This window comes from Cervus elaphus, chromosome 20 (genome assembly GCF_910594005.1).
Source record: "Cervus elaphus chromosome 20, mCerEla1.1, whole genome shotgun sequence".
Classification (NCBI taxonomy): domain Eukaryota; kingdom Metazoa; phylum Chordata; class Mammalia; order Artiodactyla; family Cervidae; genus Cervus; species Cervus elaphus.
In genome coordinates, this window is record NC_057834.1 from 63,389,933 (window position 1) to 63,417,751 (window position 27,819).

The 27,819-nt window shown below is 35.7% G+C and overlaps 2 long non-coding RNA genes across 3 annotated transcripts; one reads left to right on the top strand and one right to left on the bottom strand.

Annotated features, from left to right (window-relative positions):
* Window positions 1-131: 131 nt before the first annotated feature.
* LOC122677970 lies at window positions 132-12,903 on the bottom strand. Of its 2 annotated transcripts, none has more exons than XR_006335971.1 (3): window positions 12,870-12,903; window positions 9,323-9,418; window positions 132-1,445 (listed from the first exon to the last, which is right to left on the bottom strand). It is a non-coding gene; the product is annotated as an uncharacterized LOC122677970 (long non-coding RNA). The 2 variants fall into 2 exon arrangements; XR_006335970.1 differs by lacking the exon at window positions 12,870-12,903 and adding an exon at window positions 11,520-12,864.
* Window positions 12,904-22,872: 9,969 nt separating this feature from the next.
* LOC122677969 lies at window positions 22,873-24,217 on the top strand. Its single transcript, XR_006335969.1, has 3 exons — window positions 22,873-23,197; window positions 23,784-23,881; window positions 24,159-24,217. It is a non-coding gene; the product is annotated as an uncharacterized LOC122677969 (long non-coding RNA).
* Window positions 24,218-27,819: the final 3,602 nt, after the last annotated feature.

Sequence of the window (27,819 nt, forward strand, 5' to 3'; positions counted from 1 at the left end):
AGAAACTAAATATATATTTTGACAATTTGCAGATAATAGAATATTCAAAATAAAATTGAATGCTTTGTTATAAAGCAACTGAAATCCTGAAAATGGATATTAAAAAGGTAAACTCAATATAAAATGGACAAAGTGTATACACAGTAATAACAGAGTATTGTTAAAGGGTAACCAAAAAAAGATATTTCAGTTGTTAGGGAAATATAACTAGAATAAAGTAACATTTTAGCATATTGATCTTGTAAAAATTAAAAGGACAAATTATCTTTGTGACTAGAAAATTTTTAGAAACATAAATACTTTCATACATTGCTGATGGGAATATGAGTTGCTTTACTTTGGACTAAATTAAAGATAGCATCCATTAAAACTAAAATCACAATCACTGAGCTTTGACTCCCAACTAATACAGTAATAGTACAGGCCTAGACCCCCACCGTAAATTATAAACTGGACATATATATTAAGCAAAGATTTATAGACATTGTGAAACAGAGAACTTAGCACTTTGTTCTCTGAAGAAGAGAAACACACAGGCTATGCAGATATAATTTCTGTCTAGCAGTAGTTTTTAGACTATGATATACAATAGTGGAGCCCAGGAAAACACAGAGGTCTTATGGAACAGAGATTGTATTTCTGAGTTTCTGAGCAGTTGGAATTTGTGGGGTAGAAAGAAGAAATCTTTAAAGAGAAGAATTTCCAAAAGTACTACATAAGTATTTGACTGAATACAAAAACGGACATTATGATGACAGCGATGTTGAAACACACATAGAGTTTAAAACATATATTAAAAATATGGTTAAGGCTTAAGGAAAAAGGGACATACTCTGTGGAAAGTTGAGAAATACTAGTAAAAATATGGTATCTACCAAAAAAAAAAAAAAAGAATGGCATTCTGGAAATGAAAATATAGGATATCTGAAATGAAAAAAACCATGAGTGGGTTAAGAACACTTTGGAGTTTGCAAAAACCAAAACCAAAACAGTGACTTTAAAATCAGTTAGCTTCAATGACATGGGACAATAACAAGTGGTCTAAGTTACATGAGTTCTGGGTTCCAAAAAAAAGATACAAATAATCCAGAGTAGGTATCAATTACTTACAAGAAATCTTACCTGAAAAATTAATTACATTTACATTCTAGAAAAGTAGGAGGATAAAATGTGTCTTAGTTGTGTGGAAAATAAAATAGTTTATGAAACTGAATCCCACTTTTTCATGTACCAGGACTCCAATCACACAAAATACTTGTGGTTTCAAAATACCCTCTCTATTTTTATTTATTTTACCATTTCACGTTTCCCCTTGTTTTCTCCGAGTAACTTACTTGTGCTTCAAGATACAGTTCTAAATATTGGGCTTCCTGGTGGCTCAAAAGATAAAGAATCCGGTTGCAGTGCAAGAGACCTGGGTTTGGTCTCTGGGTCAGGAAGATTCTCTGGAAAAAAGAACAGTAACCCACTCAATTTTCTTGCCCAGAGAATTTCGTGGACAGAGGAGTCTGGCAGGCTACAGTCCATGGGTTGTAAAGAGTAAAGCATGACTGAGAGACTTAGCAGGCACAATGTTTGGCAAATAAATATGCTTTGATCAGCTGCATTATGGAGATGAAATGTGTTAAAATATGATCATAATTGTCCATTAAGATCAATAATTGGCATTTTTGTAGATGAAACACTAGATGGTCATTAACACAAGAGGTTTGAAAGGTTAAAAAAAAAAGTGGCTGTAGTGGGATGGGCAAAGTCATGGACCCTTTGGAAGCAATTAGCTCTAAATTTTTAAACCCAGCATACCTGGATTGTTTATTTGCTTTGCTAAAGGTTAACTGTTCACATATCAAAATGGGTTAAAAAAAAAAAACCAGAAAGTGATAAATAAAATAAAGTTAAATGTAGGGAAAATACCCCAGCCTAAAGCATTCATTTCCTTAAGTAAGAGTCCCTTTAAAAAAAAAAGTTACTTTGGTCTTAAAATAATTTGAAAACACATACTGAATTTATTCAGCCTTTTTAGAAAAAAACAATTGTGAGAATCTTGCAGAATTATTGTACTATTGCATATGACATTCCTCCCCGTTTTGCAAAAATTCCAAAATATTGACAACAAATGAATTTTCACCAGAAAGATAACCCAGACCAGTTTTAAGAGTCTGAAATCCACGTAATTCAAATGAATGAATTATGAATTCAAGTGTCAGTTCAACTCTTTCAATTGCTGCTTTTAGTTGTCTGGGAGTGTGCTGACTGTGGTGTTTATTTTAGTATGAGTGTAGCAAGCTAAATATTCAAATTGCTATCATTTCCCAGAAAAAAATGAATATGGAATGGTGAATAATAAATGAGTCTAAATGCAGTAAACCTTAAGACAGAAACATTTGCTCTCCACAAATAAAGATGGTAAATGTGGTAGAGTTTGTATATATGGAACAACAGTTCTTTCAAAGTTTGCACAGGTCCCTCTCTCTATTTCCATGAATAGTTCCATTCATTTCAGTGTGACCCGTTTATATGTGTGCATGTGTGTGTGTGTGAGTTCTGGAAAGCTAGGCTGTTCTACCCGAGTCCAGCTGCATGTAGCAAATGTTTGGAGATGTCTAAATTTGTATAATTCTGTTCAGTACTTTGTAATGAAATAATTCAGCCCAATGTGTGAAAACAGAAATAGAGGGGGGAAAAGAGCAAATAAATCATGATAGGATTTCTGTTCAAAGTAAAATACAAAATGGCAAGTTAGAGACACATTGATTAGTGTTTTGTTCTCGTCTTAATGAAAAACTTAAAATATCACATTTTAACACTTTAGACAAGAAAGTCTGTAGAGAAGTGAACAGATAAATCAGCTATTTCTCAGCTCAGATAGTTCTATCATGAAACTGAAGCTCATGTTTTAGCTTTAACAAACTGATTTTTTTCTTCTTTATACTGGATACCATTAGTCATCATATTAAGCTTTGAAATTACACTTTAATTTTATAATTTTGTGAAAACTACATAAAAATTAACAGCAAAATAGATTAGATAAACTGTGTGGTTTAGTGTAAATAATATTTTACCTATGTATAATTTTATTGGATTACATGACAATAATAATTTTAGAAACTAAAATCTATAAGCAAGAATTATTTTTGAATTATCAGAAATTTGAAGCGGAAATGGGTAGAACTAGGAGTCAGGTCCCAAATATTCTAATCATAACAACTACTTATTGTCATAGTGGTCTTTTGTGAGGCACTTCTCGTAGTTAGAACTAAGTTTCTTACTTATAAATTGAAGTTACTGGCCCACATTATTTAAAGATTATTTTGTCTCTGATATTTAGGTACCACAGTTTATTTCTAATTATTTTAAGAGAAATGTGCAAAAATAATCAGAAAATAGACTTTCAAAAGAAAAGGTCAAAGTTCCAAGTACTTAATTCATTTAAATTATGTTTACAGTATTTTAACCAGATTTTTTTCCCACAAAATCATAAAGATAATTCTGTTCTTCCAGATGTTCCAAATTATCTTATGAAGTTTTTGTCTCATGCTTAACTTGGATGATAATTTGAGAAAACAGAAACACAAAATTGAATGGATAAGGCAAATTAGGAAGTGCATATAGCATTAAAGTTAATGCCTTAAAGATATTCTCTGAAATTTTTACACAACTTATCTGTATAGGTTTGGTGAGATATGTAGATGTCAAACTTTATGGGGAATTAATAGTATAAAGCTGTTAGAACTTATTGTAAGGGAAGCAAAATTAGGGTCAGAGGGGATGCTTTCAATTTTTTTTTTTAACTTGGAGCCATAGTTAGAAATATGTTTACATTACAATGTAGCTTACACATGTTGTATGTGTATTTATGTTTGTGTGTCTCTTTCCCTATCTATCTATGAAGTACCTATTTCCATTAATTCTAATATGTACTTTTAAAAAATATTTTTTAACAGCTCTGAAATCAGGATAGCCTTTACAGGATAGGCCATGCAACCTAGATATTGTTGTCATTGCCAAATAATGAGTATCAAAGCTTGCCAATTGTCTATATACACACATATAGATATATGTAACCAAATCACTTTGCTGTGCACTTGAAACTAAGACAATATTTTAAATCAACCATACTACAATTAAAAAAAAAAAACCTTGCTGATTATATATCAGTGGCATGGAAGAGCATCCTAGAGATAATACTGGAGAGTTCTTAACGTAATATTCCATTAACAATTGTCTTGAAGGTGTACAGGATGACGTGTGTGTGGGAAAATAGAAACATGGATTATTCTCAGTTGAGAACTAATTCAGAATAATAGGAGCTTGCAGTCAGATGTGGTAATCCTTAGAACATAAAGAAAATGCAATAAATAGGGTGGCCAGTAGCCACATGTAACTTGAGCTCTTGAAATATGGTTAACATGAATTAAGATGTGCTCTAAGTGTAAACTATAAGCTGAGTTCCAAAACTTAGCATTATTTTCAAAACTAGTACTTTAACACAGTATTTCATTAACTTTAAAATATGATTTCATATTAAAATTAATGCCAATTCCATTTAATTATTCAAATGAGGCTACTATAATTGTTTTTAGATTGCATATATAGCTTGCCTTACATTGCTTTGTATGGTGCCTGCTTAGATGTTTGCATTACAACAGTCAGAGATTCATAGACTGTATGTGCTTTTCAATATGTCTGCTCCTTCCCTGTGATAACTACAGGTGTGAATATACTTTTGGTGGGAAAAGAACAGGAAAATAATAGACTAATTATCTCAGTCATCTTTCCCTCCTAATATTCACATATTGGTGTCCAGTGTTAACGTGACACTTGCGACAACAAAAGCAGGCCTATGGAGAGAGGTTGCATGAAGAGCGAATGAGCCTAGAATCTTGGAGGGCAGTGCTCACTTGAAAGTTGATATTGGAAATGAATAATAAACTTGGGCAGGCAAATCCACAGACAGTAGGGAAACAGATAAATTGGATAGGCTATGTGGGTGCTCAGATCTAATTGGTCCCATTTTATGCAGGAGTTTAGAAACAGTTTTTGAAATTCGTACTTCATGGAATAATTATAATCCTAAAGAAGTATTAAATGAGTAACTCTTACAAAATAATTGTTCTTTATGATTCTAAAGTGTTAAATTTTAGAAGCTATTTCAGAGCATAGAAGGAAATAGACTCCAGAAAAGAGTGATATAGATAATTCCTTCAGAGGAAAACGTATACTTCAGTTTTAGGAAAACGAAACCTTCAAAACTGATACCCTAGTTATTCCTGAGGGTTTGTGTATGTTGACATATGTCTAAACAATGATAAGAAACCCAAATTGCACTGTATAGACCCACAATTAAGATAAATGGACGTAAGTGACTTAGTTGCTAATCTTTGTGTCATAATCATGAAATAGAACAAAACTAGGGAAGGGGCTGCCCAGGTGGTATCAGTGGTAAAGAACTCACGTGCCAATGCAGAAGATGCAAAAGACACAGGTTTGATCCCCAGGTCTGGAAGATCCCCTGGAGGATGAAATGGCACCCACTCCAGTAATCTTGCCTGCAGAATCCTTTGGACAGAGGAGCCTGGCAGGCTACAGTCCATAGGATCACAAAGAGTTGGACACGACGAGAGCAACTGAGCACACACGTAGAAAGCAACAATACAGAGAAACAGCTCCATCAACGTCCCATTCTCTTCTGCAAAATCAAAGCCTAGTCCATGAAATTTTAATTTGAAAAACTGCTTCAATGATTTAAATTTTAATAATTATTGTGACATATTTTTTTCCTAGTGTACATGGAAGTTTTTAAAAATAAATTAACTTAGTGGAGTTGTTGCATTCATGGGTGGAATCACTCACACCACACTGTACTTCTTTATTTCACATCTACTCCATAAAACTCTCTTTCACAGAAAGTGCAAAGCTTTCTCTTTCCCTACAGTTAAAATAACAAAGTCTTCTCTCCTTAGAAATGTCGACTTCCCTGAATCAGATAAATATCTAACATATCCAGAGGAGAAGAGACTATTGGGACAAAATGTAAAACTGTTCCAATATTATTTTTATATCTAATGAACACTGGCATACATTTTGCTATCTTTAATTTCCTTGGCAAGTTATTTAAATATTTCTTCTAAAAAGAAAGCATTAGGTTTTATTACTCCACTGAATGCAAAATTATATTCACACTCTAGAGAAAGAGCTGTACTTTAAAAGTTCAGCAAGTCTAAAAAGTAATAGAAACATTTTGATATTTTCTACAGCATATATACATTCCACTTTAATGGAATAATGATAAATCAAAGCATGGTAATTATTTGTTAAAATAATACATACTTTAAAATATGAAAATCTAGAAACTTTATGATAGAACCTAGACTTTATGTATAACCTATAACTTACTATTTAATAAAATAGTTATCCCTCATATTTGCCTTTTGTAAGACAGAATTGTCATATTGTACATAAAAGGTTGAAACCTAGATGAGAGCTCATTATACATTATACAGTGGCTTATGGAAAAATCAAGACTGCAATGTACTGTTCTACTTTGGCACTGAGATTTTTTCAGTGTATATTACAAAATGTTGCTTTACGTATCTTTAAACTGTATGACTATCAAAATAACTCTCACAGAAATAAAAACTAATCACCTTTAATTAAATAATCATTTTATGAAATTTGATAGCCTATTTAGCTTACAGTCTGGAAGTTAGAGTACCTAACACTGAGCATACAAATATCCGTAACTATTAGAAAATACAGACTTGCTGAATCTGTAGAAGATATATTCTTACCAGTGATGTAAGTCAGTCACAATGAAATTAACTGTATTATATTGTAAATAACATCTAAACTACTAAAAATAAAATCAGATAATGTTTATGAATTATTTAAAGTTTTGAGGCCATTTTCAGAAAACTGGAGTTTAACTGTGAAAAGAAAGTTTCATTTCAAGTAAGATAAAGGTTAGAAAATTATTTTCACAGTTAATAACTATGGATCCCTTTTTAAAAATTCACTAAGGCCATTTATGTAACTATTGATAAAGACAATGCCAAGACTTTACTGAAAGATATTCAGTTCAGTATAGTCACTCAGTCATGTCCAACTCTTTGCAACCCCATTGACTGTAGCACGCCAGGCCTCCCTGTCCGTCACCAACTCCCGAAGTCCACCCAAATTCATGTCCATTGAGTTGGTGATGCTATCCAAGCATCTCATCCTCTGTCGTCCCCTTCTCCTCCTGTCCTCAATCTTTCCCAGCATCAGGGTCTTTTCAAATGAGTCATCTCTTCTCATCAGGTGGCCAAAGTATTGGAGTTACAGCTTCAACATCAGTCCTTCCAATGAACACCCAGGACTGATCTCCTTTAGGATGGACTGGTTGGATCTCCTTGCAGTCCAACGGACTCTCAAGAGTCTTCTCCCACACCACGGTTCAAAAGCATCAATTCTTCAGTGGTCAGCTTTCTTTATAGTCCAACTCTCACATCCATACATGACCGCTGGAAAAACCATAGCCTTGACTAGACGGACCTTTGTTGACAAAGTAATGTCTCTGCTTTTTAATATGCTGTCTAGGTTGGTCATAACTTTCCTTCTAAGGAGTAGGCGTCTTTTAATTTCATGGCTGCAGTCACCATCTGCAGTGATTTTGGAGCCCAAAAAAATAAAGTCAGCCACTGTTTCCACTGTTTCCCCATCTATTTGCCATGAAGTGATGCGACCAGATGCCATGATCTTGGTTTACTGAATATTGAGCCTTAAGCCAACTTTTTCACTCTCCTTTTTCACTTTCATCAAGAGGCTCTTTAGTTCTTCTTCACTTTCTGCCGTAAGGATGGTGTCATCTGCATATCTGAGGTTATTGATACTGCTCCCGGCAATCTTGATTCCAGCTTGTGCTTCATTCAGCCCAGCATTTCTCATGATGTACTCTGCATAGAAGTTAAATAAGCAGGGTGACAATATACAGGCTTGATGTACTCCTTTTCCTAGTTGGAACTAGTCTGTTGTTCCATGTCCAGTTCTAGCTGTTGCTTTCTGACCTGCATACAGGTTTCTCAAGAGGCAGGTCAGGTGGTCTGGTATTCCCATCTCTTTCAGAATTTTCCACAGTTTATTGTGATCCACACAGTCAAAGCTTTGGCATAGTCAATAAAGCAGAAATAGATCTTTTTCTGGAACTCTCTTGCTTTTTCAATGATCCAGCAGATGTTGGCAATTAGATCTCTTGTTCCTCTGCCTTTTCTAAAACCAGCTTGAACATCTGGAAGTTCATGGTTCACATATTGCTGAAGAGTTGCTTGGAGAATTTTGAGCATTACTTTGCTAACGTGTGAGACGAGTGCGATTGTGTAGTAGTTTGAGCATCCTTTGGCACTGACCTTTTCCAGTCCTGTGGCCACTGCTGAGTTTTCCAAATTTGCTGGCATATTGAGTGCAGCACTTTCACAGCATCATCTTTCAGGATTTGAAATAGCGCAACTGGAATTCCATCACCTCCACTAGCTTTGTTCTTGGTGATGCTTCCTAAGGCCCACTTGACTTCACATTCCAGGATGTCTGGTTCTAGGTGAGTGATCACACCATTGTGATTATTGTGTTGTGTAGATCTTTTTTTACAGATCGTCTGTGTATTCTTGCCACCTCTCCATAATATCTTCTGTTTCTGATTTCCTCAAAGATATTAGTTCCTCAAAAATGTACAGTGATGGAAATAATCTCTTCAACTCCCATTTCATTTTCCCCAGTCTATTATGGACCAGTTTTTCCACAAAATAATTTAAAAAAAGCAGTAATTCTAGTTATTCACTAATCGGAATTAAAATTAGAAAGTATGTTAGGAAACGTCATACATGTCTCAGTTCATTTCTATCTCGTAGCATAGATATGCAACTTAAAGGAAAAAAAAATAGGCCAAGGAGACCAACACCCTCTGTGTACATAGTCAAATGTTTAATAAACATTTTTTTCTTCCCTTGTTACTTCATTCAATACTGTAAAATAATTAAGAATAATTTATTATACAAGTTAGTTTATTAGGTTTTAGGAATGAAATATAATATGGCATAAATTCCAGTATATCAAAGATTTTTTTTCCTTCAATTGCACTATATTCTCAAAGCCCAGCAAAGTACCTGGGATATGGTAGAAGCTCAATAGTAATTTACTAAATGAATAAGGAAAGAAATAATTAAATGTATAGAAGAGATATAAAAGAATGTTTCTAATATTAAATGAGATAATCTACTAAAAAGGATTAGATGAGTGCCTGCAATAACATAAATATGTTATAATTGTTAAAAATTATGATTACTCTTACTTTTATTCTCCTGTGTAAATGACCCTCCTTCACATTTTCCTTTGAGTACCTTCTACTTAGTGGCTTCTTTGGTGGCTCAGCCGGTAAAGAATCCGCCTGCAATGTAGGAGATGTGGGTTCAATCCCTGAATGGGAAAGATCCACTGGAGAAGGAAATGGCAACCCACTCCAGCATTCCTGCCTGGGAAATCTCATGGACAGAGGAACCTGGGGGGCTACAGTCTCTGGGGCTGCAAAACAGTTGGAGATGACTTAGCATCTATACAACAAACAACAGCTTTGTACTTACTGCTTAGTTTCTGTTTACGTAGTTACTGTTTACAATTTCTTTCCTATTTTTATAACCCTAGTTGCCTCCCTAACCATCTGTGTAGTCTTGCAGCCCTAGCTCCTTTAATGATTTATGTTTATCCTTTTATATTTTCTAAAGCAAATTCTTGCAAAGTGACTATTACTGGCTAGGCAGTTTGGCCAAACCTCTCCATTGCAGGCCATCTCAAGATTGAGTATCCTTAAGACAGAAGACCATCCTTATCTAATCAGCAAAACTTGGGAATTATGTGCGTTGTGTGATACAGAATATTCTGTCTTTATCTGTTACACAGATTTCCCCTGTGTCATTTATACTTTATGGAATGCATGTAGCAGCAGAAATATTCCCAGAAAACTCTGAGTTTATATGATCCTCATAGCGCCCAAAACTCACAGCTAGAAATGTTAGTGAAAGAAAGCTTTTTTTCTCATATGTCCAGCTGAAATCCCAGGGAGTATTTGATTGAACAAGATTGAGTCTTGGCTTTTCTTGATTCAATGAGTAATTGAGACTTGAGTGGGGGGAGGGGATAAAGTACCTAATTAGAACCTATCTTCAGGGCAGCAATGGGAGACACAGACAAAAAGAACAGACTTGTGGACACAGGAGGGGAAGGAGAGGGTGGGACAAATTGAGAGAGTAGCATGGAAACATACATTGCAATATGTAAAATTAGATAGTCAGTGGCAATTTGCCGTATGATGCAGGGAGCTTAAATCTGGTGCTCTGTGACAACCTAGAGGAGTGGGATGGGGTGGGAGGTGTGAAGGGGATTCAAGAGGGAGGGGATATATATATATATATATGTGTGTGTGTGTGTGTGTGTGTGTGTGTGTGTGTGTATATACTTATGACTGATTTATGTTGACATATGGCAGAAACCAACACAATATTGTAAAGCTATTATCCTCCAATTAAAAAATAAATAAAATTTTAAAAAGAAAGACCTGGGTCTTGTACTCAATGTTTGAGTTAGGAAATTGAATCAGATCTACTTGACCCACATAGATTGGAATGGAATAGGAGCTGTCCTTCAAGGAGCAACTGGCAAGATTAATACTTGACTTAGTAAATTTCACATAGAAAATCATACTCTTGTTAGAGAAATATCATTTGTCACACTTTACATCATAATCTTACTGACACTTGGTTTATTGGTCTTTTTTTATAGCTTACAAAGTAACTCCTCAATTGTTTATCATATTAAGCAACCTTCCTGAGGTAATTTGAATTTAACAAACTTTCAGCAAAAGCTACTAAATGATTTAAACATGACTGCTTATGTTATGAAGAATATAAAAATGAGTAGTATATAAGCTGAGACTTCAAGCAGTGTACAGACTAAGAGAAATATAGAATTACAAGATAAATTTAATACAGTGTGGTGAATTCAGTTATAGAGGTCCATTTACATTTGGGGAGGGAGGCAGTACTATGCATTGCATGGAACAGATACAGAGACAGATCTAGAGAGATCTGTAGGTGGGGACATTGAAATTAGGTCAGGGAAGGGTTCAAGACAAAAATAACCCTGTGATCTAGGGAGGCAGTGATGCATTCTATACAAAAGAAGTTATATTTTATTCACATACGTTATTGAAATAGTTTAAAGTGTGTTTCACAGGGCAGTATAACTTCTTTAATTCACTTGAGCTGAAAAACAGCTATGATGATCAAGGAAATTAGTTTCTTAGGGTTTGTTGGAGAAGAGAAATTTGAGGAGAAAATTTTATCATATTAAAAACTACCAGGTCAATTATAGACTATTAGACTCTTCAGTGTTATATGAACTTACCATGTAATAAAAAGAGAGATAAACATACAACATACAAAGTAGAGGGTTCTAGACAGTGGTATAAGGCAAATCCTGAACTCTGAACTCACCTCCTCCAATGGACACAACAGATTTGCAATTATGGAATAATTCTCTTGAAAAGGCACCTGAACGCCAGATGAACAGAGCCCCACAACAAAAGGTAAAAGGACAGCATTGAGCATTTAGATAAGAAAGGCAGAGATATGATCTTGTCTCATATCTTGCCAAGGAAACAAACCACACCCCAGCCACAGTGATCCACAATTGGGAGAGATCACAAGAGAATAGATCTTTTCCATGAAGAGCAAGGAATTTGAACTCCACATCAGGCACTTTGATCTCTAGGTCCTAAATAGGAAAGACAAGACTCTAAAATTAGTGTTTTTGAAAACCAATGAAGAATATAGCCAGGAAAACTAAAAAAAAACAACAACAAAAAAACATGGAGAGAATGCAAAAGTCACCCTTAAAAGTCTCATGCTCAAAAAAAAAAAAAAAAAGTCTCATGCTCCAACTGAACTTGACCTGAAAAGAAGCACAAAAATATCAGATTGAAAGGCAGATGGACTGTATGTGGAAGGGATCCATTTACTAATCTTGAAGCATCTACTGGAAAGCAAGGAATGAGTTGGGATGCTCCCCAGGGACTGAGACCCTAGTGGGAGACATTTTTGTAGTCCCAGGCTTCCTCGCTAACGCCAGTACTGGTAGGTGCCATTTTGGGATTTTCCTCCTAACTTGTCAGCGCCAGTAGGCATACCCACTGAGATCCCGCTCAACCTTGGGCTTGAGCTGAGCCTCACAGCCAGGCAAGCGGCAGTCCTGCCTACCAGCGTGCTGTGGCCACAGACGTGGCCCCACCGCCACAGGAGGGTGCATGCAGCGGACACAGGGAACACTTCTTCAGTGCCTGGCTCTGGTGCCAAAGAGAGACTGCGCGTCCGAGACCCACAGGACATCTAAATAAGGTCATTCTTTCATGCCTGGGAGATAAAACTGATTTACTTTATATATAAATATATATATAAACTTGGGATGGGGGGAGAGGGAGAGAAAACTAGGCCAAGTGAGGAGACAAAGGAATATGTTCCCAAGGAAAGAACAGGACAAAATCCCAGAAGAAGAACTAAATAAAACCAACACGAGCTGTCTATCTGATAAAAGATTCAAAGTAATGGTCATAAAAATGTTCACTAAACTCAGATGAACACAATGAGAACTTCAAAAAATAAACAGAAAATGTAACAAAGCACCAAACAGAAGTTACAGCTGAACTGAAAACACTAAAGGGGTTCAATAGCATATTAGATAAACGGGCTTCCCTGATGGCTCAGAGAGGAAAGAAGCTGCCTGCAATGCAGGAGACCTGGGTTCCATCCCTGGGTTGGAAAGATCTCCTGGAGAAGAGGATGGCTTACCCACTCCAGTATTCTTTCCTGAAGACAATCTATTCTTCCATGGACTGAGGAGCCTGGAAGGATACCATAAGGTCACAAATATGATTGAGAAATGACTAAGAGTAACACTTTAACTTTTCAAGAATGCATTTGCAAGTTGGCGAGCAAAACAATGGAAGTCACCCAGAGATACAAAATGAAAAATGAATTTTAAACAATGAAGATTCCATATATATGTGTTAGTATGCTGTAATGTTCTTTATCTTTCTGGCTTACTTCACTCTATATAATGGGCTCCAGTTTCATCCATCTCATTAGAACTGATTCAAATGAATTCTTTTTAACAGTTGAGTAATATTCCATGGTGTATATGTACCACAGCTTTCTTATCCATTCATCTGCTGATGGGCATCTAGGTTGCTTCCATGTCCTGGCTATTATAAACAGTGCTGCAATGAACATTGGGGTGCACATGTCTCTTTCAGATCTGGTTTCCTTGGTGTGTATACCCAGGAGCGGGATTGCTGGGTCATATGGCAGTTGTATTTCCAGTTTTTTAAGGAATATCCACACTGTTCTCCATAGTGGCTGTACTAGTTTGCATTCCCACCAACAGTGTAGGAGGGTTCCCTTTTCTCCACACCCTCTCCAGCATTTATTGCTTGTAGACTTTTGGATAGCAGCCATCCTGACTGGCGTGTAATGGTACCTCATTGTGGTTTTGATTTGCATTTCTCTGATAGTGAGTGACGTTGAGCATCTTTTCATGTGTTTGTTAGCCATCTGTATGTCTTCTTTGGAGAAATGTCTGTTTAGTTCTTTGGCCCATTTTTTGATTGGGTCATTAAAGATGATAACGATAACCCTATATGCAAAACAGAAAAAGAGACACAGATGTACAGAACAGACTTTTGGACTCTGTGGGAGAAGGCGAGGGTGGGATGTTCTGAGAGAATAGCATTGAAACAAGTATACTATCAAGGGTGAAACAGATCACCAGTCCAGGTTGGATGCTTGAGACAAGTGCTCAGGGCTGGTGTACTGGGAAGACCCAGAGGGACGGGATGGGGAGGGAGGTGGGAAGGGGGATCGGGATGGGGAACTCATGTAAATTCATGGCTGATTCATGTCAATGTATGACAAAAACCACTACAATATTGTAAAGTAATTAGCCTCCAACTAATAAAAATAAATGAAAAAATTAAAATAAAAAAATAAAAAATGAAGAGATGAGATCAAGATAGCAGAGTAGGAAGACCACGAGCCCACTTCCTCTTAAGGACACACCCAAACTGCAACTGTATATTGAACAACTCTCTCCGAGAATGACATGACATGAAAACTAGCAGAACAGCCCTTCAACAATTAAGGACATAGAGAAAACCACACACACACACACACACACACACACACACACACACACACCCTGAGATGGGTAGGAGGGGAAGAGAGCAATCTAGTCAGTCCACAAATCAGCAGGCAACCCAAAAGAGGAAGAGGCTATCACAAACTCAGAGATCCTCCCTAAGGATCAAGGCACCCCAGCCCAGAAGACTAGCCCCAGGAAGATGAGACTCCTTATCCGATTATGATTGGGAGAGCTACAGGACTCTAAGAAACTGTAAGAAACTCACTTAAAAAGTGGGCACACAGACTTATTCACTCTAAGTCCCAATGCAGAGGCAGAACATTGAAAGGTATCTGGTCCTCTAACTGGCCTTCTAAGGCCACACCCCAGCACAACCCCCAGCCCACACCCAGGTCCAGCTCCAACCTTCCCCCACACAACCTTTACCCCTACCTAGGTAGTGGTCCCTGGTGCATCACAGAAGACATCCCAGCCTTCACTAAGCTCCTGATCTCACATCTCCAGTTACAGCCCTAACCTATCAATGCTGTGGACCCCAGCATGCCCTGGGAGAAGCGCTGGCACCAGGCTCCAGGTGTAGACACTCAAGCTCTAGTCCCCTTCTTCCCCAAGGTGTGCCCAGGAGAATCCTTAGTCCACTCTGTGCTCTGACTCCAGCCCCTACTCCCCCCCCCCCCAGGAGACAATTTCCCAAGGGCCACAGGAGAAGCCCTGGCATGCCCTAGGTTCCAGCTTCACTGTCCCTCATCCCAGCCAAGACAGCAGCTCCTGGCTCACTCCCAACTCCAACTTCAACCCACACCACCAAGGCAGTAGCCCCAGAGTGCCCTGGAAAAAATTCTGACCTGGGCTTACTTTAGCTCCAACCCTCCCACCAAAGCCACCAGACACTTACAGTCTATATAAAGAAGATGCTCCAACACAAGGACACACCTTTAAGACTAAGAAAGGAAACTGTTTCACCTAATTAATAGAGACAAACACAGAAAGTCAAACAAAACGAGAATACAGAGGAATATGTTCCAAATAAAGGAACAAAATAAAATTCCAGGGAAAATCCCTAATGACATGGAGGTAAGTGATTTATTGATAAAAAGTTCCAAGTAACAGTCATAAAAATGCTCATAACTCAGGAGATGAACAGAGGAATTGAGTAAGAATTTCAGTGAAGAATTAGAAAATATTTTTTTAAATGAACCAATCAGCGTTGAAGAATATGATACCAGCAATGAAAAATACACTAGAGGGAATCAACAAAAAATTAGGTGACACAAAAGAATTCATATGTGTCCTAGAAGAGAGAATAATAGAAAACACCCAATCGAGGCACAAAAAAATTATTTTTTAAATTGAGGGTAGTTTAAGGGACCTCTGGAACAACATCAAGCATAATAACATTCACAGTGTAGGAGTTGCAGGAGGAGAAGAAAGAAAGACAGAGGCAGAAAATGTATTTGATAAAAGAGTGACTAAAAACTTCTCCAACCTTGGGAGAAAAAATTAAAACCAAAAGAAAGTTCAAATAAGAACACTGTCTCAGTGAAGACTCAATGTTGCAGTGAATTCTGATATGTCAAGCAATTTCTAAGACTTGTTTTATCTTTCTCATATTAAATACTTAGCATATAATATTTGTCATTGTTAATTTAGTTTCTAGTTTGTCTCCAGTAAGACTGTAAACTCCTTGGAGATGTAAACTTATACTTCTTTCTATTATGCTAGGTTTACAAATAGAAACAATTATCTTTTTAAACAATGTATTACATAAAATAAGTTATAAGGCAAGTATGAAAGTTAGATTCATCACTTTTATTCTTTTTAAGATAGTTGGATTTATGGATATTAGACAAAACATAGACGTTAGACATATAGTCAAACTGAATTAGTCATTTAGTTTAGGATGTACAGAAGAGAAGGAAAACTTGAGGCAAGAAGACTCAGTAAGATACTGAACAAATCCTGAAGTGATATGGAAGAAGGGATCCTCCAGGGGCTTTGGTAGTCAGTAGGAAGTTGAGGCAGATGAGGATAATGTCATAGAAGGAAGACGCCAAAATTCCAGAAACTAGTTCCTTGAGAAATAATGCTACAGTTAGTTAAAAACAAAGAACAAAACAGCTCTGAGATGCTATGCCTTTTCCAAACAGGGAAACTTTTTTTTTTTTAGCCACACACTGAGCAGCTTCCATAGTATGCTTTATATATTTACAGACTACTGCACACTGTTGTGACAATTCCCTTTGAAGTTACTCTCAGTGGTATACGGGTGGATGAAAGAAAGTCCTGTAATCTTTCTGAGCAGGGCTGGGATATGGTAAAGCAAAAAGGAACCATGGGGACTAGACCTGACCAGGTCTTCAAAAGACCTTTTCTCTCCCTGTTAAAAAGTGTTCATTCTTAGTTGCCACCCTCTCAGAAAAAACTGTGACCCTCAGGAGTTTTATTTGGAACAACATGAATAGTTTTACTTTCAATAGTTACAGGGCAAATGACAGGTTATATTTAATTTTTTATGTATCTTTATTTACATAGACTTTAGCGATATCCCTGCTTGCTGTATAATTTGATTTATTTTGGGACATCAGAAAGAATCCATTGAAACTGCATATGGGCAACTGCCTACTTGGGCAGCAAAACATGTAGCACAGAACAGAATAGTAAAAAAAAAAATTCAGTTTAAAAATCACAGAGTACTTTAAAAGTGAATTGTGAGCATTTTTATAAAAGCATGCTTTATCTGAAAACAAAACTACTAGCTGAAGAATAAACAAGTCAGTGTTTGAGAATGTCTTATGCCTAATTTACATAAAAGACCTACAAAATGTGCAATGGATTTAAAATCTTCAAATCTTCTGATGATAGATACAGAAATGTATGAACGTGAGATGAATCATACAAATTATTTTAAAATATAAGCATAGAATTTAGAAATAGAATATAGCCTTTTATTTTGATTTTTGTTTTGCTAATTTTCTTAAATCAAGGTTTAAAATACTTAAAATAATACATTAATACAAATATATTAAATAAGAATGCATTTAAAACATATACATTACCACATGTAAAATAGATAGCCAATGGGAAGTTGCTATGTGACCCAGGGAGCTCAACCTGATGCTCTGTGACAACCTCTGGGCGGCGGGGGCGGGGGGCGCAGGGTGGTGTTAAGAGTTGACAGGGAGTTTCAAGAGGGAGGAGACCTATATAGACCTATGACTGATTCATGTTAATGTGTGGCAGAAACTAACACAGTTAGTTAAATTTATTTAAAAAATATTTTTTTCTAATTTTTTTTTCTAATATTAGGCTTATGACAAAATGTATTAAACACAACAGACTTGAGTTCAAATTCTGGTTCTATCACCTTCATATCATCTCTAAGCTTCAGACTGGGGCTTTGCAGGTGGCACTCCTGGCAAAGAACAAGTTTGCCAATGAAAAAGACATAAGAGGTGTCTGTTTGCTCCCTGGATTGGGAAGATTCTCTGGAGAAGGGTACAGCAACCCACTCCAGTTTTCTTGCCTGGAGAATCTCATGGACAAAGGAGCCTTGCAGGCTACATAAGGCTGCAAAAAGTCGGACGTGTTTGAAGCGACTTAGCATACATGCAAGCACAAGCCTCAGGTTGCTGATCTAAAGAATGAGGATACTAATAGCAATAAGGATACATATTCAACATAGCAGTTAAAGCTTGGATTCTGAATCCTGAATTCTGATCCAGATATTACACTCTACCTGTGAGACCACAGAGAAGTTACTAAGCTGCAGTTTCCTCAACTGTAGAATGAAAGTGATAATACTAGTCCCTGTTTCATAGAGTTGTGAAACTTAATGCTTTAGTTTGTGTAGAAAGCTCCTAGATGAGCGTTTAGCAAATACTAATTGTTATGTGCCTTACTATTATTTTCTGTCTGCAGCGATTTCTGTGAGAATAATGCGACAATTGTAAATGCTATAGACAGTGCCTGAAATATTCTAAGTGCCTAAAAATTAATAGTTTAAAATATAGAAATAAAAGTATCTAATAATTTACTAAGGAGAAATTTCTGTCCTCACCAATTAAAACAAATCATCAATTATTTTACTTTAAATGACTTTTATTATTTCCATAGATAATTTTAATAGTGACTAAAGACTGCTCTTTATTGTTTTCTCAAAAAGAGTCTAATAAAAAATAGACCTGTAACTAATGATATATGATCAAATCATGACTTATTATATACTGTCTCCATGACTATTTTGTGTTTATACATACAGCTTTAAAGAGTATTTTACTTCATAGTTGTGATTGAAAAGAACTGCTAAATAAAATATCCAAATGATAACAGTTATATTCTCAATTTTATCTTTCTTAAGTTACATGTAGTAGTGGTTTAAGTAATTTAAGCTGGTGATAATAATTAAATTAATAGCAATGTAATATATATATGCAAAGTCACTCAGTTGTGTCCGACTCTGTGAATCCATGGACTATACAGTCCATGAAATTCTCCAGGACAGAATACTGAATTGGGTAGCTGTTTCCCTTCTCCAGGGGATCTTCCCAACACAGGGTCAAACTTAGGACTCCCACAGCATTGTAGTATAGTCTTAATAACTGAGCCACCAGGGAAGCCCAGCAATGTAATAGTATTTCTTTTAAAAATAGAAACTGACTGTCACATTTCAATCTAATTCAATCTAATTCAACACAGCCATGAAAAGACTAACATTTATATAAACGCTTTGTTAGTTAATACAAGGGAGGCAAATATAAGTTACATAGCCTCAAAATTTAAGCAGCTTAGAGTGAGATGAATATGCAAAAATGATAAAGTAGACACAGTGAGAGTTAGTGAGACTCACAGGAAGAAGAGATTCCATGTGGATGAGGATCAGGGGAAAAATGAAAAGCATAGAGACTGGCTTTGAAGGATTGCTAGAATTTCAACAGATGGACATAGAGAAGAATGATTTCATGATAGTGATGGAGGGCATCATTGAGTTGGGCAAATAATCTAGTGTGGTTGCATAATAGGGTAGATTATTTTTGAAACGGTGGTAGATATGATTGGAAACATAGACTGAGACACTTTTTAAGGACTAGTATCAAGCTAAAGCATTTTCTCTCTATTAAACAGGTATTTTTTCCTTCTTATCCTTCAAAACTCTTTGGAATCCTATGATCCCCCAAAACTTTGACATTGCTCCTTCACTCTTCTTAATTAAAACAATTTTAATTTAAGTAGTATACTTGAATTGTTACCTCAGATATGCTGATAACACTCTAATGGCAGAAAGTGAAGAGGCACTAAGGACCCTCTTGATGAGGGTGAAAGAAGAGTGAAAAAGCTGACAAACTCAGCATTCAAAATTCTAAGATTGTAGCATCTGGTCCCATCACTTAATGAGAAAAAGTGGAAGCAATGACAGATTTTATTTTTTTTGGCTCCAAAATTACGGCAGGTGGTGACTGCAGCCATGAAATTAAAAGATGCTTGCTCTTTGGAAAGAAAGCTCTGATAAACCTAGAGAGCATATTAAAAACCCTAGACAGCATGTATGGCTCATAGGCTGAGCCCTATAGAATTGATGCTTTTGAACTGTGATGTTGGTGAAGACTCTTGAGAGTCCCTTGTACTGCAAGGAGATCCAACCAGTCCATCCTAAAGGAAATCAGTCTTGAATATTCACTGCAAGGGCTGATGCTGAAGCTAACTCCAATACTTTGGCCACCTGATGCAAAGGGCTGACTCATTTGAAAAGACCCTGATGCTGGGAAAGATTGAGGGCAGGAGGAGAAGGGGACAACAGAGGATGAGATGGTTGGATGGCATCATCAACTCAATGAACATGAATCTGAGCAAACTCTAGGATATAGTGAAGGACAGGGGAGCCTGGCGTGCTGCAGTCTGTGGGGTTGCAAAGAGTCGGAAATGCCTTAGCAACTGAGCCACAAAAACAACATGGCAGCTAATGGCTATAATAAAAAGAGTAATCTCTGTTATATCTATAGCCTAATCCCTAGTCCCACTTGACAAAACCTCTTAAGTTACTGAGACTAGAATTTATTTTAATTATATATGCATATTTATTGCAAAGATGAATATTTAGCTGTCCAAAACATGCTGATAAGCTGCCCCGTCTTTTATTTTTCTCACCCTGCTCTCTCTTTCCTTATCTATCTCTTACATCCACACACATGCAGGTGCACACACTTCCTCTCCACTATGCACTCAATATGATTTATTAAAGTTTTTCTTTAAGTAAATATTCACTGTTTATATGCCTATGAATATGTAAATATTATTTAAGCTGAACCACTTAATAAACCATAGAGACATTTTCTCTAAATAGTTTATATTTTTTCTAGAATTTATAATTACTTCATTATAACATTTGCTTGGTCTTCAATGTACTAGCTAGTCATTTTCCTCCAACTCTGAGAGAAGTATAAAACATGAATAAATGATCAAACACATTAAATAATCAGTGTATCTATGTATCTTACTATCTATATTTCTTTCTTGCTATCTGTCTATCATCTACTTTTTTTAATCTACAAGGTCAATGCTCCTAGAGACCCTAATCCTCCTATTCTACCCAGATTGATTTCTCCCTAAAACCATGCACTAATATCCTGAGATTTCCCTTCATCATAATTCTAAGAATCTTGTCCACCAGTCTCCTATGATACAATTACTTCCTTGATCACTTTACACTTTTCATTCTATTTGCTCTTTCATTAAAAATGACTTTTATTCCTATAAAGGAATTTTAGTGGGACTTTTGTAAGGAAGAAATATTGAACTCCTGGGTTCTATTCACCATGTTTAACTGAAAGTCCCTCTTTATTATAACAGGTGATCTTCTAATTCACAGAGAAAACAGATGCTATTTGGCTTAAACTTTATCAACTAATTGTTTCCATATCTTAAGGCTCATGTATATTGGGACCAAATCTCTCTTATTCCTTCAAATTTGGAAGCTGACTAATTCCCATCTTGATTCCCTGCCTTCCCTGTCTAATTTCTGCTTCCTCCACAGTGATGCTTATTGAAAATTTGCTGCCTTTGCTAGCTCTGTCTCCACAGCTCATTCCCTATTTCTGACAACCAGTTTTTCAGCGCTATCACCTCCTTGGAATGGTTTGCATTTTGGTTACTCATGGCTGAAAATGACACATTTTTAAACATGTTGTCTTCTTTTTTCCATCCATACTGCTTTTGATACATTTAGTCTCTTCTTTTTATAGACCCTCACCTTGTGTTGCTTTATGAGCACTCTCACATTTGGGGATTGCATATTTCTGATTTGCATAAATCAGAAATTTAATTAATGTCATTAAATTTAGAAAAGCAAAGGATTACTTTGCTTGTATATTATAAGTAATAAGGATAACTGATTACTTATATTATACTTATATTACTTATTACTTATATTACCTTTATTATATAATATATAGTATATAAATTTTATATATAAAATTTATAAATGTATATGTATAAATTTATAAAATATATAAAATTTATATATGTAAATAATTATATAATTATTATATTACTTATATTACTTATTACTGATACTTATATTACTTATATAAGTAATAAGGATTACTTATTACTTATATTACTTATTACTTATAAGTAATAAGGATCACTTATTTACTTAGCTTTTACCATTGTTGATATTTTTGTTCTCTTATTGTTGTTTAATGAGAAATTTATTTTGTATGATGAGAAAACAGAAGGGCAATTGCCCCAATGCTTATTTTTCTCTAAGCATAAGTCAGAAAGGGCTGGCCATTTTCTCTCATTACATTCACTTGTGGTGGATAAAATTTGTGATGAACTTGGCTGCAGTTTTTACAACGGTAAATTTAATTCTATTTCTAGATGACATGGGTTTATTAAATTAAAGTTATCTTATGGCATTTCTTTCAGAGAAGCCTGTTGTCATTTTATGGTTCATTACTACCCTTCTGCATATCTGCATTGAGTTTCCTGTATGTTTTATATAAGTTATCTGAAAATTGCTCCACATTTTTCATAACTAAAAATTATTTATTTCTTCTATATAACCCTCAGGCATTTTGTGTGATTCACTATATTTTTTATGTAAAAAGTGAGGCTTGCCTCTTCTAATTATTCTACTTCTTAAGCTGGGGATTTGTACTTTAAATTGTTAGTTACTAAGTATTAAGTCTGGAACAAGATATGACACTTCAGATATAGCAAAGGTAAATTATGGCATGCAGCACTATTATAAGGTGTGCTACTATTTTTGTAGTAACTTTATCCACTGTATAACCACAAATAACTATTTGTCTAGTATGTGTGTCGTTTTAAGGAAATTATGTTGCAGCTTGTAATTACTTGCACTGACATCCATCCTCTCAAACTAGGACCTTGCACTGCCTCAAATGTACTTGAGGCAGGGGGAGGAGAAGAGAGCCTGGGATGTTTTCTTAGAGCTGATTAAAACCATGGTATTTATTTTAGTCCTTTAAGAATAAATTTGCTTTACTGTGGGATCAATGAGTCTAGTTGTGTTTCCTTAAAGAGTAATTTAGAGAGAGAAGAGAAAAAATGTCAGCAAGTTCTTGGGTTTCCCTCAGGGATGATTGCAAGTGTATAATGACTGCTAACTCTGCATATAATGCACATGAACACACACACACACAAACAAATACACACACACACATTCATAAAATAGGATTAATTGCCTGGACAGTTAGGAAGGTTTTTTCCCCTTCATTTATTTTTCTCATTAAACAGATTTCTCAGTAACTTAACAGGACTTAACGATCACCCTATTAAAACTCTATCTTTTTGTACATACTCCTCATTTTTACCCTTTGTACTCTGCACTCATTTCTGCTTTTCAGCCAATTGCTCTTTCACAGACCTTGTGTGTGCTAAGTCACTTCAGTCCTACCCGACTCTTTGTGACCCTCTGGACTGTAACCTGTCAGGCTCCTCTGTCCATGGGATTCTTCAGGTAACAATACTAGAGTGGGTTGCCATGCCCTCCTTCAGGGGATCTTCCTGACTCAGGGATCAAACCCGCCTTTCTCATGTCTTCTGCATTGGCAGTCAGGTTCTTTACCACTAGCACCACCTGGGAAGCCCCTTTGTAGATCATGCCCTCAGATTATTTCTCTGCTTGGCATACCTGTAATTTTGTCTTTACTACTCAGAATCCTGATTATTCCTCATATTCATGTATTATCTACTTTGTAAAATATTATCTATCCCACTAAAAAGTAAACCTTCCCTTTCTCTTTGCTTCCAAACATTTATTTTTTTATAATATTTGTCACAATTGGTATATACATAATGATTAAATGTCTCCTTGTCTTTCCATCTAGGCTGTAAAATCTGTAAACTCCTTTCTATGAGGAACCATACCTTGCTTATATATTTGGAATGCACAAGGCTGCAGGTGCCCGTCACTAAGTATTAAATGCATGTTTATTAGCTCACAGAGTCAATGCTGTTATTCTTTTGGGAGTGCTTTCATCTTGTTTCTCTGTTTATCGAAATGTCCTGTCTTTCGGAAATCAGCTCTTTCTTATCATTTTTAGCGACCTCCACTCTCAGTAATGTCCCAAACTGGAGAGCTGTTTGGGGGATCCGAGGAGCTAACATACAGGGAGAGTGTCTGGTACAGCATTAGCACTATGTGAGTATTAGCTCTATGGGTTTCATTTATAGAAACTGATAAGGTGATGTGCTTAGCAGTACCTGTTTGGGTAAATGACAAAGTGGAATGGAGATTTGGAGTCTTTAACTCTTAATTCTGATGAATCAGAATTTTAACAGAGCTCTCTAAATGGTTGCAACTGTCCCAGTGTCCCTGGGACCCTGGCTTCACGGCTAAGGAAATATGCTAGATAACATTCTAAAAAAACAAAACAAAACAAAACAACAAAAAAAAACAAACCACCATTTGTTATTAGCAGGAGGAGAAGGGGATGACAGAGGACGAGATGGCTGGATGGCATAACCAACTCAACGGACATGAGTTCAAGTAAACTCCAGGAGTTGGTGATGGACAGGGAGGCCTGCTGTGCTGCAATTCATGGGGTCGAAAGAGTCGGACATGACTGAGCAACTGAACTGACTGAACTGACTGAGAGGTTAGTTCTGCCTTTTGAGGAAAAAAATACTTTCTAGCATAAGTTCTAAATTAAAATTAGGTAAGCCAATTTCTTGGTCCTTTACATTGATTCCCCAATCTACTGCATTCCCACATGTCTTTTAAAAGGGCAGAGACATATCCCATAAGGATTGAACTTGCTTGAGATATCTCTTATTGCAACTATCATGTGAGAAGGACTAAAATATTATTTTCATTTGATTTGCTTATTATTTGCCAAGAAAATCTTTTTCATTATTTCTCAGGAAAATATTACAAATATTTCCAGTATTACAATTATTTGTCAGGCAAATGATACAAATATTATCTCTGCTTCTTACCATAATAATGCATTGAAAACATTGATATCCCCTGTATCTGATGACAGAAAAGAATCTCATAGACTGCAAATGACTTGCTCAAAAGTACTCAATAAAAGGAACATTGTAGAGTATTAGAAATCTCTGGCACTGGTCTTAAGATGGGCTTAAATTCTGGGTTTATTAGTTATCAATTATGTGATTTTGCTGAATTTTCTTTTGTCATGTGTAAATGGAATGATAATATTATAAAAAATGTATTATTGCTGTTAAAGTGTTTAAACTTCTGATTTTAAATGAGAGGTAAGATAATTTGGTTCCAGATCTATGGTTTAGCTTCTACAGGCGTTATGCAATATTCATCCAATTCATTCAAAAATATTTATTGAGCATCTGTTCATAGTTCTTAGAATAAGTCAAAGAAAAAAAAAAAAACAGTCAAGGCTTCTTACTCTTGTGGAGCTTATGTTAGAGCAAGAAGAGAGCATCAATAAACATAATACACGGGTAGATCAGGTGACAAGTGCAATGGAAAAATAAAATATAGGGAAACGTGGGTTGAAAATATCTGGAGGTGCCATTTTAAATTGATGATCAGAGTAGAGTTTACTAAATAGATCACAACTGGGAAAAGAGGTGGAGAAAATGAGGGAGATTGGGAACTTTTCAGGAAGAGAAGCTTTGCACAAAGATCCTAAGATTAATTGTTATCTGATATGTTTGAGCAACAGCAAAGTGGCAACTCTGGTCAGGGAGAGAGTACAGAGCAGGTGAGGTCAAAGTAGAACCTTATAAGCACTCTTGAGGACTTTGATTTTTACTGTGCAGAGAAGTGAATTTATTTGATGTGTTTTAAAAGGATAACTCTGGCTACCACATTGAGAATAGACCATAAGGAAATGATGGAAGAGACAAAATGACCAGTTAGGAGGTGACTTCATTGATAAATATGAAGGATGTGACAGCTCAGACCACAGTGGGAGTAAGAGTGGTGAGGGGTGATTAAAGTCTGGAGACAATTTGAGCAATTTTCTTTAAGATCAGTTGTGGATGTGTGAGAAAAAAATGAGTTAAAAATCAAATAAATATATTTGATGGCAAATAAATACTTAAACAAGAAAAAAACTTAAAAAAAAAAAACTAATTAGAAGAATACCAATAATTTATAGAAAATGAAAGAGCAGATCAGTTTTTGGAAAGGACAAGAACCAGTCATTTTAGTAAAACAAATGTAGAGTTTGGTTTTACTTTTTAAAGAAATCATGAAATAAAGCATACCATATGTGCTGAGGATATCAGTTACCAAGCAGTCATCTTCTTCCTCTTGATTCCGGGGTTTCATTCTCTGGAATTCTAATGGAAAAGGCAGGGCACAAATGAAGACATGACAGTCTTTGTAAATGCCAAAACTCCAAAGATGGAATATACTATTACCTTTCCAGTAGTAATTTGTGGGTTTATGAAAGATACATGTCAAAGAAGGACTTGCTTATGGATTCAGAGGTAGATTACAATATAAAATAAATGTAATGATATAGTTTAGTACATGCACATGCCCACGGAACTATGACATGTACTTAAAGAGATGAGAAAAATTGAAAAAAAACACTCAACAGATGTTCACCTTAAAAAAAAGAGCAAATATGTATTTTTCTTCCCATAAAAGATAAGAGTTCCAAGATTCTCTTATTTTCTTCCTTTATTTCCCTTTCCTTCCATTTTCCTCTATTTCTCTCTTTCTTTCTATTTTTCTTCCTCTCTTTCTCTTTCACTCCATAATTTGTTTTAAAGGTAATGACTTCCATTTTGATATATTGCTTTTGTAGAGCAATTTTCATGGCTTTTTTAATCATCAAACATCTCTACCCAACCTGTTTAAGGCTAAAGAGTATTTGTTGTCTCAAGTACTGAACATGTAGAAGAGTTGAACTAGGGTCAAGGAGGTCATCAGGAGCCAAGCTCACTCTATTTATGGCTTACCTTCCTTCTCACCATCCACACCACGCTAACTGCTGAGGAAACAAGTGTTTTTTCCAAGAAAACACTTGTTTCTCTCCCAACTATTATAGCAAGTCTTGTTTTGTAATTTTTCTTCCAGCTGGGTCATGTGTGCCTCTGAATTAATCACTGGATCCAAGAAAGTGCAATGTTTTCCTTTTTAAGACTGGAGGCCCATCCTGAGGCTGGAAGAGGAGTCAGCTGAGAATGAAGGAGTAGTATTTCACAAAAGAATAGTGTGTGTGCTGTTACCAGGTAAACGGCAAACGAAAGCAGAACAACAGATTCCCAGTTCAGAAATAGTTAATGTGTTGAAGATGAAACATGCATAATTCCTTCTCAGGAAACTTCAACATATTTACTTTTCTTTTAAATTTTTCATTCTGGTTGTAGTATGTATCACTATTCTCCAGAGCCATAACCTCAAAATAGTTTTTACATATTCCCTTTCTCTTGGCTCAATCAAATTCTGTGAATTTATCATCCATAATGTCTTTTGCATCTGCAGTTTTGTTTCCATTTTCACTGCCACAATCCAAATTTGGGTTATTATTAATTCTTGTCTAGATAGTTGCTTTAGCTTCCTAACTGATCTTCCAGTCTTCAATTTCACATTTTTTTTCTTATATACACCAACTTTATTTCATTTTATTTTTCAGGTTTCTATGATTACTAATATTTTAATTTTATTTTCAATGCTATAACGTTAAAATCACCAACCTTCCCAATTTCTATCTAGCATCCAACAATTTTACTTTAAGCTATTTTTCTGATTATTAATTATTTGTGAGTAAAGATTATCTGAAACTGAGTTGAATTCAGTGCAAGCTCTGTAAGCTTCCCCACAGTTCTAAAATTCTGTTGGTAAATAAAAATTATCCTATTGAAATTTTGGAACTATAGTGTATTTTTTATTAAGAAAACCAATATGGTACAAAGTTATTTTAGAAAAATAAGTCTGACTGGGTGTTAGTTGAAGGAAACACTGGAGGCAGAAAAACAAATTGCAAGGCTACTTACTACTGTAATATAAGCATGATATGATAAGATCTGGAGCAAAAGGAGGGGGCATGGAAATTTAAAAAAAATAAAAAAAGGCAGTTTGAAATGCAGAACTTTATGTTGGGTTGGCCAAAAAGTTCATTCAGATTTTTCCAAAAGATG